This window comes from Artemia franciscana, chromosome 3 (assembly GCF_032884065.1).
Source record: "Artemia franciscana chromosome 3, ASM3288406v1, whole genome shotgun sequence".
Classification (NCBI taxonomy): Eukaryota; Metazoa; Arthropoda; class Branchiopoda; order Anostraca; family Artemiidae; genus Artemia; species Artemia franciscana.
The window spans coordinates 47,277,457-47,290,785 of NC_088865.1; the positions used below are offsets into that span (position 1 = coordinate 47,277,457).

The 13,329-nt window shown below is 33.5% G+C and overlaps 1 pseudogene; it reads right to left on the minus strand.

Annotated features, from left to right (window-relative positions):
• Positions 1 to 11,089: 11,089 nt before the first annotated feature.
• On the minus strand, positions 11,090 to 11,267 carry LOC136025582 (U5 spliceosomal RNA; annotated as a pseudogene).
• Between the last annotated feature and the right edge of the window lie 2,062 nt (positions 11,268 to 13,329).

The following is a 13,329-nucleotide window of genomic DNA, read 5'->3' on the forward strand; positions in this document are numbered from 1 at the left end:
AGAAGGGTTCAAGGGACCGCTAGGCCACAACCGCAACCGACAAGAGCATAATAAATTGATTTATTCGAAAGTGACTGTTCGAAGGAGAAAGACAGACCATTACCATACACTTTAGAACTCGATTAATGTAGCACACCTTCTTACACTAATCCCTGTGCCATGTTTCATGTTGCCATGGTTGCTTGTTTCAATCATTATAGAATATTTCAAAAGTCAAATGTATAATTTCTATAGGAGGAAACTATGAAATCACAGGCTTAACACTCAATAGTATTATTTTATCGTATCAAAAAATTATAAGGAAACTCATCTTTTTCATTTTTCATGAAAATGTGGCTGTTTAAGAAAAAAGAAGCTGTTTTGGATTGAGAGATGTCAAATTTGAGGCAAAACTTAGCTTGTCAAGAGTCAAAATGTTGAGATGTGCTCAGGAAATGGCCATACAAATGGAGTTTCAAAAGTACTTTACTTTGTACAAGGGTAAGTCCAGGTTTATTTATACTTATGCGCAACCAAATTCTTCTAGTATTTTTTTTTTTGGGGGGGGGGGGGGTTATTAACAGCTTTTGTAGACTCTGGTTTCAAGTGTATTATGAATTTATATTTTTGTTTTGGAAGGTGTCTGTTTTTCATGATAAAAAATACCGTCGGTACATACCCGTGAAAATTTTATGTCGCAAAGATAAAACGAAAATTCATATATTAAGACAAATGGTGGTTTTTAATCTGAAGCAAAACTACACATGATGACCATTTAACAGAGAGTTAGGTATAATGTCAATCAAAATTGAATGGTCATAGAATACGAACCAATGAGTTTCATACATATAAATCTACTGCATGGTACCACTTCGAAAAGGGTGCTTTAGCTAAAAATTAGATGACAAGACATGTCAGAGAAACCAGGGGACAACTTTTTCCTAAGTCCTAATTAGATATTCCTTCACATTCCCAGCTTAACAAGGTCATTTCTTGTTATCTATCTAATAGCAATTCTAAGGGAAACTATCATGCACATGTTATTTTGTTTGTTTTCAGGCTTAATCTAGTCTTTGTTCTTTTTTTAAAGTGTCAGAATTTTATTTTATGGGATTTTTTATTTTAAGAAGCTTATTGAAAGCATTATCTATCAAGCTTTTTTCTTGATAATTAACTAAAACAGTGAAACAAAAGACCCCATGATGTTTTCAAAAGCGTGTATTAACTTAATGAGTATTTCGATTAGGATTTAATTAACATTACCATATTAAGAGTTGTTTACTAACGTTTAAAAACTTATATATTTTATGTTCAATAGAATTTGACTTTAAGAAATATATACCAACTTAATAATATTACTGTTATGAAAGGGGCCGTTGTTAAGCTCTGATTTCTTTTTAAATGAAGGAATTATGACATCAAGAGATACTTGAAATACTATTGCTTTATCACTTTATCAGTGCCATAAAACATAGTAAATAAAACAAGAAGATGAATCCGATTCGAGCAGATTTAATGAATGTTGACAAAAACATCTACGAGCCAAAGAAAAACGTCTATCTTTTAGATTTACGAATTTTTCTATCAATTTTATTTTCTTTTTTTCTGTTATCGTCCATCAAAGACCCAAAAAGCAACAATGTAATCAAAACAGATTCAATGTTAGCTTTGAAACTTTTTATAAATATAAATTTTTTTGAGCAAAATATACAAAATAGGTACGGAACTCATTCAGCTTCAATCCTAGCTGTAAGAGAAAATGATTATTCCAGCTAAGGCTCTCTAAATTGTTCACATAATTAACCATATTTCTGAAAGTTGGTCGTCGACAAAATACAATACATAGCCATATTCAAAAATTCAATCTGTAGTTGGTGCCTATTTTTAGTCTATGAACTGTCCATTCCTTTTTATGCAAAAAAAAAATGAAAATTAGGAGCAGTCAGATCAGTATAATATTAGGGAAATATGAAGCGGTATTAAAACATTTTGATGAAGGAGCTTCGGTAGAAAGATAATAAGAAATGAGTATAAGAAAAAAAAAATCTATTTTGTTAATTCGTTAGTGTTTAATTTTTCTCTGACATTATGTCATCTCAGAATGCGACAGTCCTTACTGCTTCTCCTAGATTATACTTTCCTAAATTTCAAATTATTTGTATTTTACTTTAAAAAGAATAGAAACGATAGTCTGGTTTAAGATAATTTCTGTCTGTGTACCCTTAAGCCAAAATACATCTTAGTCGAAAAAAAAAACAATACAGAGAACACTTAGATTATAATTTTACGGTTTAGTCTTTGTTGTCTATTGGTTACTTAAGAATTTTTTTGCAAAATAAAATGTATATTTTGGGAGGAGAGGGTTTGGGTTTCCTTTTAAGCTCTGTCTTTGCCTAAGTACAAATATATGAAACTTTCAGTGGTTAATTTGTTTGAGCTAGTTATAGATTTTTTGCATGGGCTAAGGAGCAATTGGATCTGATCATGTAATTTTTTTCACTCTACTTTCATTATAATTATGTTTTCTTGAAAAAGTCTTTTGACTTGGGCTCAAATGAACTTTATTATTTAAATAGTTTTCATGTAAGCAGCAGAAAAAGTACTAAATGTTAGCCCAAATTTAGAATCAGAAGAATATTAAACCGCTAATCAAGGTTTGTGGATGCCAAGTCGCCAGAAAATTTGATTCTGGCAAATTTTTTTATACTATTAAGTAATTAATTACTTAATGATAATATTTTCAGGAAATTGGGATTCAAAAAGATCCTAAAAGATTACTGGACAGAATGAATGAAGAGAGAAATAATGCATAATGATGGCTGAAGGTTTTAAGGATTGTAGTGTCAAACTATTCTCTGAAATTTTATAAGTTGCATATTTTTAATGATGCCTTTTGCTTAGCAGGTTTTTTTGCCTTTGTATTATGTGTAAATCTCTATTCTAGTTTCGACTCATTAGGTTAAAAATTAACCTTCAAAACGAGACAATCAAATTAGGTAACTATGTGTACAAAATTAGGATATTTTTCATCTTAACAACAGTAAATTCGTTCATTGAAATAAGTTGGTTTCATGTTTCGTAGAAGCTGCCATCCATAAGTGGTTTCTTAAATATAAATACTCTTTCAGTATTCAGTTACAAAGTCAGATTACAAATCATAGGTTCAAACAAAGAAATTATGTCCATATTTTTGAGTTTGAATTCTCGGCACATAGTGAAAAAAATTGCAGATCAATTTTTCAAAATTTTCAACACGTGCTTCCAATCATTGTACTAGAGAAATTTCATAAATCTTGTAGTACAGGGAGGAAGAAGCTGACTAAATTTCCTTTTTGGTCGAGTATTTTTTAGCTCTATATATATATATATATATATATATATATATATATATATATATATATATATATATATATATATATATATATATATATATATATCTATATATATAAAAATAAGTTGTCTGTCTGTCTGTGGATCTGTGGATCAGGTGACGTCATGTTTCGGCTGACGTCATGAAATTAGTTGCCGTCATTTTTGTTATGACGATGCTTAGTATATTGTAAAACACATTAATTTGGTTAATAATATACCATTTAAAACACCAAAATGAACATGCTGGAGTAGTCACTCGGTGAGAGAGGGTGTCAGAACGGAGAATGAAGGTCCCAGGTTCAAATCCTGGTTAGGCTAAAAAAGGTAAAAAACTAAAAACTAAAAAAAAAACTGAAAAAACTAAAAAAAGGCAAAAACTACAAAAAAAACTAAAAACTAATAAAAAAATAAAAAAGCCGAAAAACTAAAAAAACTAAAGAAACTAAAAAAAGGAAAAAACTTAAAAAACTAAAAACTAAAAAAAATTAAAAAAAAAGGAAAAATGAAAAATAGAAGAGAAAAAGAATACTAATAAAATTAAAAATAAAAATAAAAAAAAAATAAAAAAGATAAAAAGCTTAAAAAAGGTAAAAACCAATAAAAAACTAAAAAGAAAAAAGGTAAAAAACTAAAAAAAAATTTCATCTAAAAAACTAAAAAAAACTAAAAAAGGTAAAAACTAAAAGAACTAAAAAAGTAAAAAAAAACTAAAAAAAGGAAAAAACTGAAAAATAAGCGGGATATAAAACAGGGGGATATGAATGACGACCGGGACACCGGGACATAAGGAATATAAATGAATCAGAAAATACAACTCATGTTTCCAAATGACGTCGTTTGGAGCCCAAATTGAAAATCCAGATCAATTTATGTCTACTTTCAAAGTAAGGGCAAATTTATCATAGAGCAGGGTCTCTTCTACCATTCTCAGGCGAGAATCATAAATTTTTACAATTGTACTTCATCAGTGATAGAAATTCTGAATTGAATGCACGTTGCGAAATTTCTCCCAACATTGAAAGGACAATCGTTTCCCAATTACAACATCTTTTCCACGAAAATAATAATTTAGTGCGTCTGTTCAAAACAGCCATCGATTTGATGCCTACTTATACGCATAAAATTGTTATTTCCGCTGACAAAACGCCTCCTGGCCAACATGTGCGTAGATACAATGCTCCAACAATCGACGAAGTGGCCATCGTTATGGTCGGTGATCAGTTTTTACCTCGAGATATTATTCTCAGGGTTTCCACCACACGTGCTACAACTAAAAATAGGCCTACCAATAATACTTTTAAGAAATATAGACCCACCAAAGCTTTGCTATGGCACTCGACTTGCCGTAAAAAAAACAATGGAAAACCTAATAGAGGCCACAATCTTGACAGGGCCTTTTGAGGGTGAGGCTGTTCTTATTCCTCGCATTCCCAAGATTCCAACGGATCTGCCTTTTCAATTTAAAAGATTGCAATTCCCAATTCGATTAGCATTTGCAATCACCATTAACAAAGCTCAAGGTCAATCATTAGAAAAATGTGGTATAGATCTTAATACTGATTGTTTTTCCCATTGACAATTGTACGTTGCATGTTCGAGGGTCGGTAAACCTGACGATCTATTTATATGCAGCGACAATTGGACAGCGAAGAATGTTGTATATTCGCAAGTTTTACGCAGTTAATTTGTATTTTATCTATCTATCTATCTATCTATCTATATAAAAATGAGTTGTATGTATGCATGTTTGTTTGTTTGTAAAAAGAGCGTTTGCATATGATGTCATTATTAGTACATACGGCTTTGTATATGCAGAGACAATGGCAAAGCCAAGAATGTTGTATATTCGCAATTTTTACGTAGTTTAACTCCTGCAGACGAAATGAATGCTTGCCTAAAAAATTCTAATTTATAGGAAACGTAAAAATATTAAAATTAACTACAAATATGCGTGTCCATATAAACCCACCAAAGCTTTGCTATGGCACTCGACTTGCCGTAAAAAAAAACAATGGAAAAGCTAATAGAGGCCACAATCTTGACAGGGCCTTTTGAGGGTGAGGCTGTTCTTATTCCTCGCATTCCCAAGATTCCAACGGATCTGCCTTTTCAATTTAAAAGATTGCAATTCCCAATTCGATTAGCATTTGCAATCACCATTAACAAAGCTCAAGGTCAATCATTAGAAAAATGTGGTATAGATCTTAATACTGATTGTTTTTCCCATTGACAATTGTACGTTGCATGTTCGAGGGTCGAGAGTTCGACTAGATGTTTTGTTACTGGATGGTAAAGACACCAAAAAGGCCCTAGAAATTAGCTGCATCAATAACATATATGTCACAGCTAATTTAAAATCAACATTACAAACAGGACAACAACAGAAAATTGTGATTTACAATGTCCCCCCTGAAATCCCACGAAGCCTTCCGACTGGGTAGGCCACATGAAGCTGGACTTGTATCGAGCAAAAATGTCCTGTTTATTTTACCTCTGTCAACAATGGTAGAAAAAATTTTCCTGTTTGGCCAGCCAAAGCCATTTAGATTATACCAAGAAAAGCCTATACAGTGCACCAAATGCATGAAGTTAGGTCATGTCTCTAAAAACTGCAAGTCCAACAAGACCTAATGTAATATTTGTCTTGAAGAGCACTCACACCAATCCTGCAGTTCTAAGCCTAATTGCGCCAATTGTAAAGGAGATCACAACTCATTCGACAAAAGAGCATGCCCCAAATATTTGGAAAGGCATCAAGTTTTGAAAATTGCCAGGAAAGAAAACCTACCAGTGGGAATAGTTGCAAAATCATACAGCAGTATTCTCAAGGAAAACATTCCTACTTTAAAGGAAAGTACTAAGACTCTTCCATGGAAGTGGGCCCCTAGTATAATTAGTACACCACAGCAAAGATCCTCAACAAGTAGTATTGCATCTCCATTGACTAGCCCTAAATCTCTTCTGGCCGATTTAAATTTCACCCCTTCAGGAGGAAGTAACAAATCTAAATATAATGACTCCAAGCCTCAAAAAAGTAACAATGCCCCTATGCCTAGTGTACTGCCCAATTCTGCAATATCTGCAAAGGATCATATTGCTCTATCCAAGCTGATGCAGTACCTGATCTCAGTCACCTTTATTTCCCAAATAGATATACCAAAACATCTGAAGGCCACCATTCTGAGAGAAATAGCTGTACACTATTTTTCTAAATCTGTTGTTGAAGAAACAGATAGTGAGGTTATTAGTATCCTCAACCAATGTCAGGCTCTCCATTATCTCACAGAAATACATGACTAATGATATTTCTATCCCTTTAAAGATACTCCAGTGGAATTGTGCATCAATTAATACAATGAAACTAGTGGACTTATCTGATTACATAACATAGAACAATGTTAATATTGTGTGTCTTCAAGAAACTAAATCTACATAGACCAAAAAAGATTACCCTGCCTGGTTATAAGTGTTATCGTAAAGACAGGGGTACAAAAAGGAAAGGCGGTGGTGTAGCAATTTTTATAGATAGTAATATTATCCATTTCCCTTTGCCTACAGTTTACTACGATTTTGAAATAGATGTGATTGGAGTATCTATCAACTTAAATAATGGTAAACGTATAAAAATTAAATCCTTTTATAACCCACGAGGTGAAACAGATATCCTTAATATTCTTGAGAAAGAAACAGTTGGAGGAAAAACTCTTATACTTGGTGATTTTAATGCTGTTTTGTATACATGTTTGAAATAAAATTAATCTAATCTAACCTAAAAAAATTAATCTAATCTAAAATCTAATCACAGTCCATTATGGGAAGTAACTACCTATGAAAATTAGGCTAGAAAAAGTATAGAACAACTTCTGATAAATGATACTAATCTCTCTTTGTTTACTCCTTATAACTTCCAGACCAGATTTGATTCTCGTAATAATAGTTTTTCCACAATTGATCTCCAGATTGGCCTTTTATTTGAAATTATCTTAGACCTCTACTTTTCTGTGGTTGGGAGTGAGAGGTATAGGAGATAATTTTCAAACTAAGAGGGATGGGTGGTTGCAGCTACTCTGAGTAACGTGTTTTGCACCTTCTGAGAAGGTGCTCAAGTAGAGCCACATTGTCGAGGTCTGTTGAGTCGGAATCAGGGATGAGGGGAAAGCACGAGAAGACATTATTATTTATAAATGGACATACAAAACCAAAATAAAAAGACACGTAGCCGTCCCAAAACATGAAGAGCCAAGCCTCAATACCCCTACACACGGATCTTTTGAAAGTAAAAAATTGGTCAGATGCATCAATGTCAATGCGTCGAAAAAAAAGGAGCAGCTGATCTCCCGATCGAAAGTGCCACACATACACCCCAACTTCATCTATATGAATGAAGCTATAAAGAGAGTTAAGAAGCTTCGTCTCCTTAATATCTAATTCTCAACGGATCTCTCTTAGAAAACCCACCTCGATCCAGTGAAAAATTCCTGCGAGAGCACGCTGGGGATGACTCTTTTACTACAAAAACCTTTTACCGCCCATTTCCTTCATCCTATTTAAGATCATCCTCCCCCATGTGCCAACCGACAAGACATGCACCACTCACATAGCTCGGTCCAATTAACTTCGGTTGACACACCGAGAACAAAGTACTGTTCTCTGATTTTTCTCTGTAGACAGAGTCTAACAGTTGATTTCCGTCCTTTGGAGAAAACACGACATATTGAACAGAGACAAATTGAACGGCCGTTCTGTCGACATGAATTTAAACTAATAAATTGAATTCAAACAAAACAACTAGATCGAAATAAAAAGTGAAAGTTCTCTGGAAAATTTCTTCGCAAGTACCTAAACATGGTAATTTCCTTGCTTTTCGCCGAAAAAAAAAATGGCCAAACGAAGAAAAAAAATTGATTTTGGTTTTCCTTTTTTTTTCTCTCTTAGCAATCAGCTATGAAGCTTTTTAAACACATATGTTTAGTTATTTTTTAATGTTCTAACTATATTATTTTTTTTTTTAGCATGCAATGAATATGGCTCATTTCAAGAGCCGTTCTATAGCCAGGCAGAAGAATATAGATAAACGAGTTGCCGCCTTTTAGCCCCATTATGAACAGCTGTTATTGACACTGACAATTTATTTTTCTAGTGATAATTTATTTTTGTGCTGGCATGCAGACTTTATTAGGAATGGTAAGTTGTGACCTGATTATAAAAAGTAGTTACAGATTATGATGCACTTAGACTAATAGATTTATTTGATTAAGCTAATTAAACATGTTGGTGGTTTGCTCACGAATAATTGGTTTATTTGAACCTTTTATCATGGATTCAAATTTATTAAAAAATACATTTTGCTCTCCATGCCTCGTGTTGCAAATTTTATATCGAATTCTTCAGAAGCAGGGTCTAATAGTTGCTCAATTAAAAGAACTAAATTATTCGGTTCAATAAGATTTTTGTTCGGAAGAGCGGGGGAGGTACAATTTTTTTTCTTACAAAACGCAACAATTTTTTTTATATGCATGTTTTTAATTTTGTATGATCCAGACATAAATTTCTGGGGGAGGAGGGCAAATTTTGTACCCCTACTCCTAAACACGAACCTTAATAGTTCATACTTCTGTGCAATCGACTAATCGAAAATTAACAAAAGAGAATTAATTAAGCAACTACTCTTAAAAAACGCACTAAGATTTGTCTATGTGCGTATTTGTTATGTTTTAAACAGCCAGGCAAATATTTTGGAGCAGAAGGGGGGAGGGTCAAACCAAGATCAGCTGTGGTAATTTAAAATGTGTGTGACAACAATTCGGAAAACATATATACTTCATCCATTCAAGCTGATTGAAGTCAATTGATTAGGTTAATCTGTTTTCTCCTATTTTATTTGGTGACCAAGAACCAATGCCAAATGTCTTTTGGTGCCCCATGTCCTTTTTAGTAGTTAGAAATTAAATTTTTGGATATTAGGCTTGACATATCTTGTATGTCTAAAAATATCCTCTTCTTTTAACAGCTAAATCCTGACCTGAAAGCGAAATAAAAAGTGAAAGTTCTCTGGAAAAGCAACCAAAATTTAAAAGAACTGAGAAAGTTTTTGCCGTTTCCGCTCTCCTTCAAAATTGAGGTTCATATAACATGCCGCCTTTTGAACCACCGCTGTTGAAATTTCTTTATTTTCTCGTGGCGGATAAGACAGTGCTAAGCACAGATAATCTAGAGATCATTGGCAATTGCCACGCTTTGTTTTAAATTAAATTTTAAGGCTCCTTGAAAAAAACTGAAACTGACAATCGATAATATTTTGTTTTTTGGGGTGGAAGTGGAAAACTGCTAATTTACCAACCCCATAGAATATAGTGAAAAATGCCTGTACTAAAAAATTCCAGGGTTTGGGAGTAAAGATATCTAAAGTAGAAATCGTCTTACTCAAAATAAAAAGCTTCCTTCTATTTATATAAAAATAAGTTAGAAAAGAGAATATTTCTTTATTAGCTGGTGCCATTATAATTATTCCTTGAGCCCAACTTTTCGTTAAACACCAGTATTCCCACCTTCAGATTGATTTCTTTTCTTTTTTGAATGAGAGACGAAAAAAAAACGAAAACATATATACAGGTAAAAAAAATTCATTTTGTTTATTGTCAAATTTGCTTTTCGCTTTTAGACATAGCTGCAGAATTTAAATTGTTATCCCTAACTCATCGACTTTTCTTTACCTTCTTTTTTTGTCGCTTTTTTGTTTGTTTCTCGTTTGAATTAAAAAAAAAAATGCCACTTTTCTATCTTTTCAGAATGTTCAATTACTTACACGTTTTATCAGTATATGTAATCTCGGTGGCAACGCAATAATACAATATTAAAATTCTTCCCTCTAGTATACTCCCCACCTTGCATACATAAAACAACGTAAATGAGTGATTGAGCACAGCAAAAAGTATAAAACAAACAAACAGACTTGATAGCGCAACGGTAAAAACATTACCGCTGCGTAAATATTTGCCTGTGGCAACTTGGGTTTGAATCGTAAGACAAATTTTTGTCTTAAAGAAGACTGAAGATAGCTTTAGAGAAAACTAAAAAGTCAAAAATAACAAATGTAAAACATAGATCTTAAACTTGTTTTATGACTGGATCGATCGAATATAAACATAAGCGAACAGGGTAAGACGGATTGGGCATAACGATCTTTTTAGCTCGTTTTCATCAATCGGCAACTTCTTTCATTTATGCATTTACAATTTGTTCTTGAATATTTAGTCTATTTTAAAAATAAGGTAAAAAAAATATATATTTACTTTTGTTATATAAATTTCATCGAGAAAAACTAGAAAAAAAAAACAATAAACAAAGTGACACTAGCGGTGAGATTTATTAGAAATATTAGACGCTTAGATGATGAGGTGGTGACCCGTGTGCATATATTAATAGTAGGAAATAAATCATAGAACTTGAAAAGCTGCAAAAAATCCGTACAAACACTCAAGCTCCTCATATCAGCTCCTGAAATTTTCTCAAGCTGCTTATCGAGAAGATCTACTAAGAATGGCATGGATCCAGATGGCGGCCTAGTATTTACTAGGATTTATTTTTAAACTAGTAAAGTAATTACTGGGATTTATTTTTAAATGCTCAAGTCAACTCTAGCAATTTCTATAGCTCTGGCCTTTCCTCATGTCATTTGCGTCCCGTGAAACGCTAAGAATAAGTAATCTTGGAATATTCGAACGTACAACAAAAGTAAAGGCTACCCTGCCTTTCGGCATTCAAAAATTGTTTAATACTCATCAAGTGCTCATCCTCACGGTATTCTTTAGTAAAAGGCGAAAGATTAACTCTATATCTATTTAATTGGTCTTTTTCCGATGGCATTCTTAGTGGCATGTTGGTTTTGTGGCAAGTAAGGGAGACGAGCCAGGAAAAAGGTAACAGTTTTCTAGTTTCTCCAGCTCAACGAAGCCCGAGTACGCAGCTAAGCACTTTAATCTGCAGTTATATCATTCATATATCTGAACAAAATGATTTTCTGAAAATTTTCACCAGTAGTTTTTCCATTAGGCTGCTTAGCTACATGGTAGGTCAATAGGCTATACCATTTAATGTCCTATTTCAAGTTCTTTCCAAATACAATAGGCTAGCCTATTTGCTTCCTTTTCTAATTTTTGTAAACCTTAAAGTAACATGTTTTTCCTCACTAAAATATGGTTAGGCTAAGATATATAGTAATTACATAGTTATATGTCTTAAAATCAGCATGCAGTTGGGTAGGTGTTAAAAAAAACACATCAAATTTCAAAAGCAGTTTTTGAAAACCTTAGAAACTATTCTAAAATTACGAAAGTGGAAAGTACACCCCTTTGCTTTGGGTACGGCGATAACCTTTAAAGGGAACATCATCGACAGAAAGAACGAGATTTTTTCATTAATCTCTTAATTTGTTCACATAGTTTCCAGATGGTTTTTCATAGTTAGGTCCAACTGTGGAATCGACGAATATCACCAAATTTCCAGTTTCGTAAATATTGATTATTATCTGTGACTGTGACCCCCCACCCTTCAAACCTAGGAACGGAGATTGATTGACGAAAGAAAAAATCGCACGGAAAATTTGAGAATGCAGACATTTAAGAATGACCTGTATCCTTGAGGTGGCTTCATCTGATACGGACGTCATTAGGACAAGCATTGGCTAAAACTTGCAAAAGAGAGCGTTGCTGAAAGAACGTTTTCTGAATGACTGACTACGTCAGTCATCCTGTCGTTCATTGATGTTAAGTAGAATGCATTATCTTGTGGCTCCCACCAACAGTAATGTAAAAATTAACCATTCTTGCCTGTACAAATTGGCATACTTCCATTGTTTGAATAAGGGAGTTTCCTATTAAAATGAACCTTTCCTAGAAAAGTTACGGATTTCAAGGTTTTGTCGAAAGCTGAACTTAAACTCATACTAAGATGAACAGAAAACTCAATACTAAGATGGGGGTCCGTGTGCTTGATAGCAACATCAAGTCAACTGAACCCTTACGTACTCGAGTTAGTTCAGCGGAGAAATGTTTTCCCGCCCGTCCTTGTCACTTTTTAATCATCTGATGATGCAAAGCACGTGTTCATGAGCAAAAAGAAACTGCTGCGATCGAAAGTATTAATATCCGAGTATTTAATACCAAAACGCAAGCAACTGCTGAACCTGGCACGTGACAAATGGGGAGTTAGGAATGTATGGACTGATGGCGGCCGTGTACTAGCCAAACCGAAGAAACAGCTCAGCCATCTTGAAAATTACGTCACTAAATGATCTTTATCAGTACTGATACGTTGAGTCAATCCTCAGTTCTTTCGTTCATTTGGTTCGCCTGTTTTGTTTCGTTAATTTCGTGTCAAAAATGTTTTTGTTTGTTTCGTTATTGAGATATCAAAGAAATCTCACTATTGAGTGTCCTAGAGTGTTATCATGAATCGTATGACCAGTAGGCTTTCAGATTTAGAAAGTAATCGGCTGTATGTTCACCAATTATTATCCACCCCTATGCCAAATGATAATTCAAGTGAAAGAAATAATACGCAAGCAATGAAAGCTAGTAATTTTGTGGATATTCAGTCTCTGAAGAAATGGTCCGTCAAAGAGGATATTATTTTTTCATTTTGGAATTATCAAGGCCTTAGGACTGCGTACCCTACACTCTGTAACATATTAATTGAAATGCAAGAAACACCGTTAGTAATAGGACTATGTGAGACGTTTGTGTCGTATAGGGATAATTTTTTGTGTGTGAGATTTCTAGTTTCTAGGATTTTCTAGTGAAAGGAAGGAACGACATGGAACGAGGCAGTCTGGCTTTCTTGATAAAGGAAGGATTTTCGTATTGGGTGAGGAAAGATCTATCGCTATGGACAGGTATAAATAAACTTTGCATACCCTGTTTTCTTGTAGGATTCAGAAAAATTCCTTTGTCTCCAATTTTCAAACAAAAACTTTTTCGC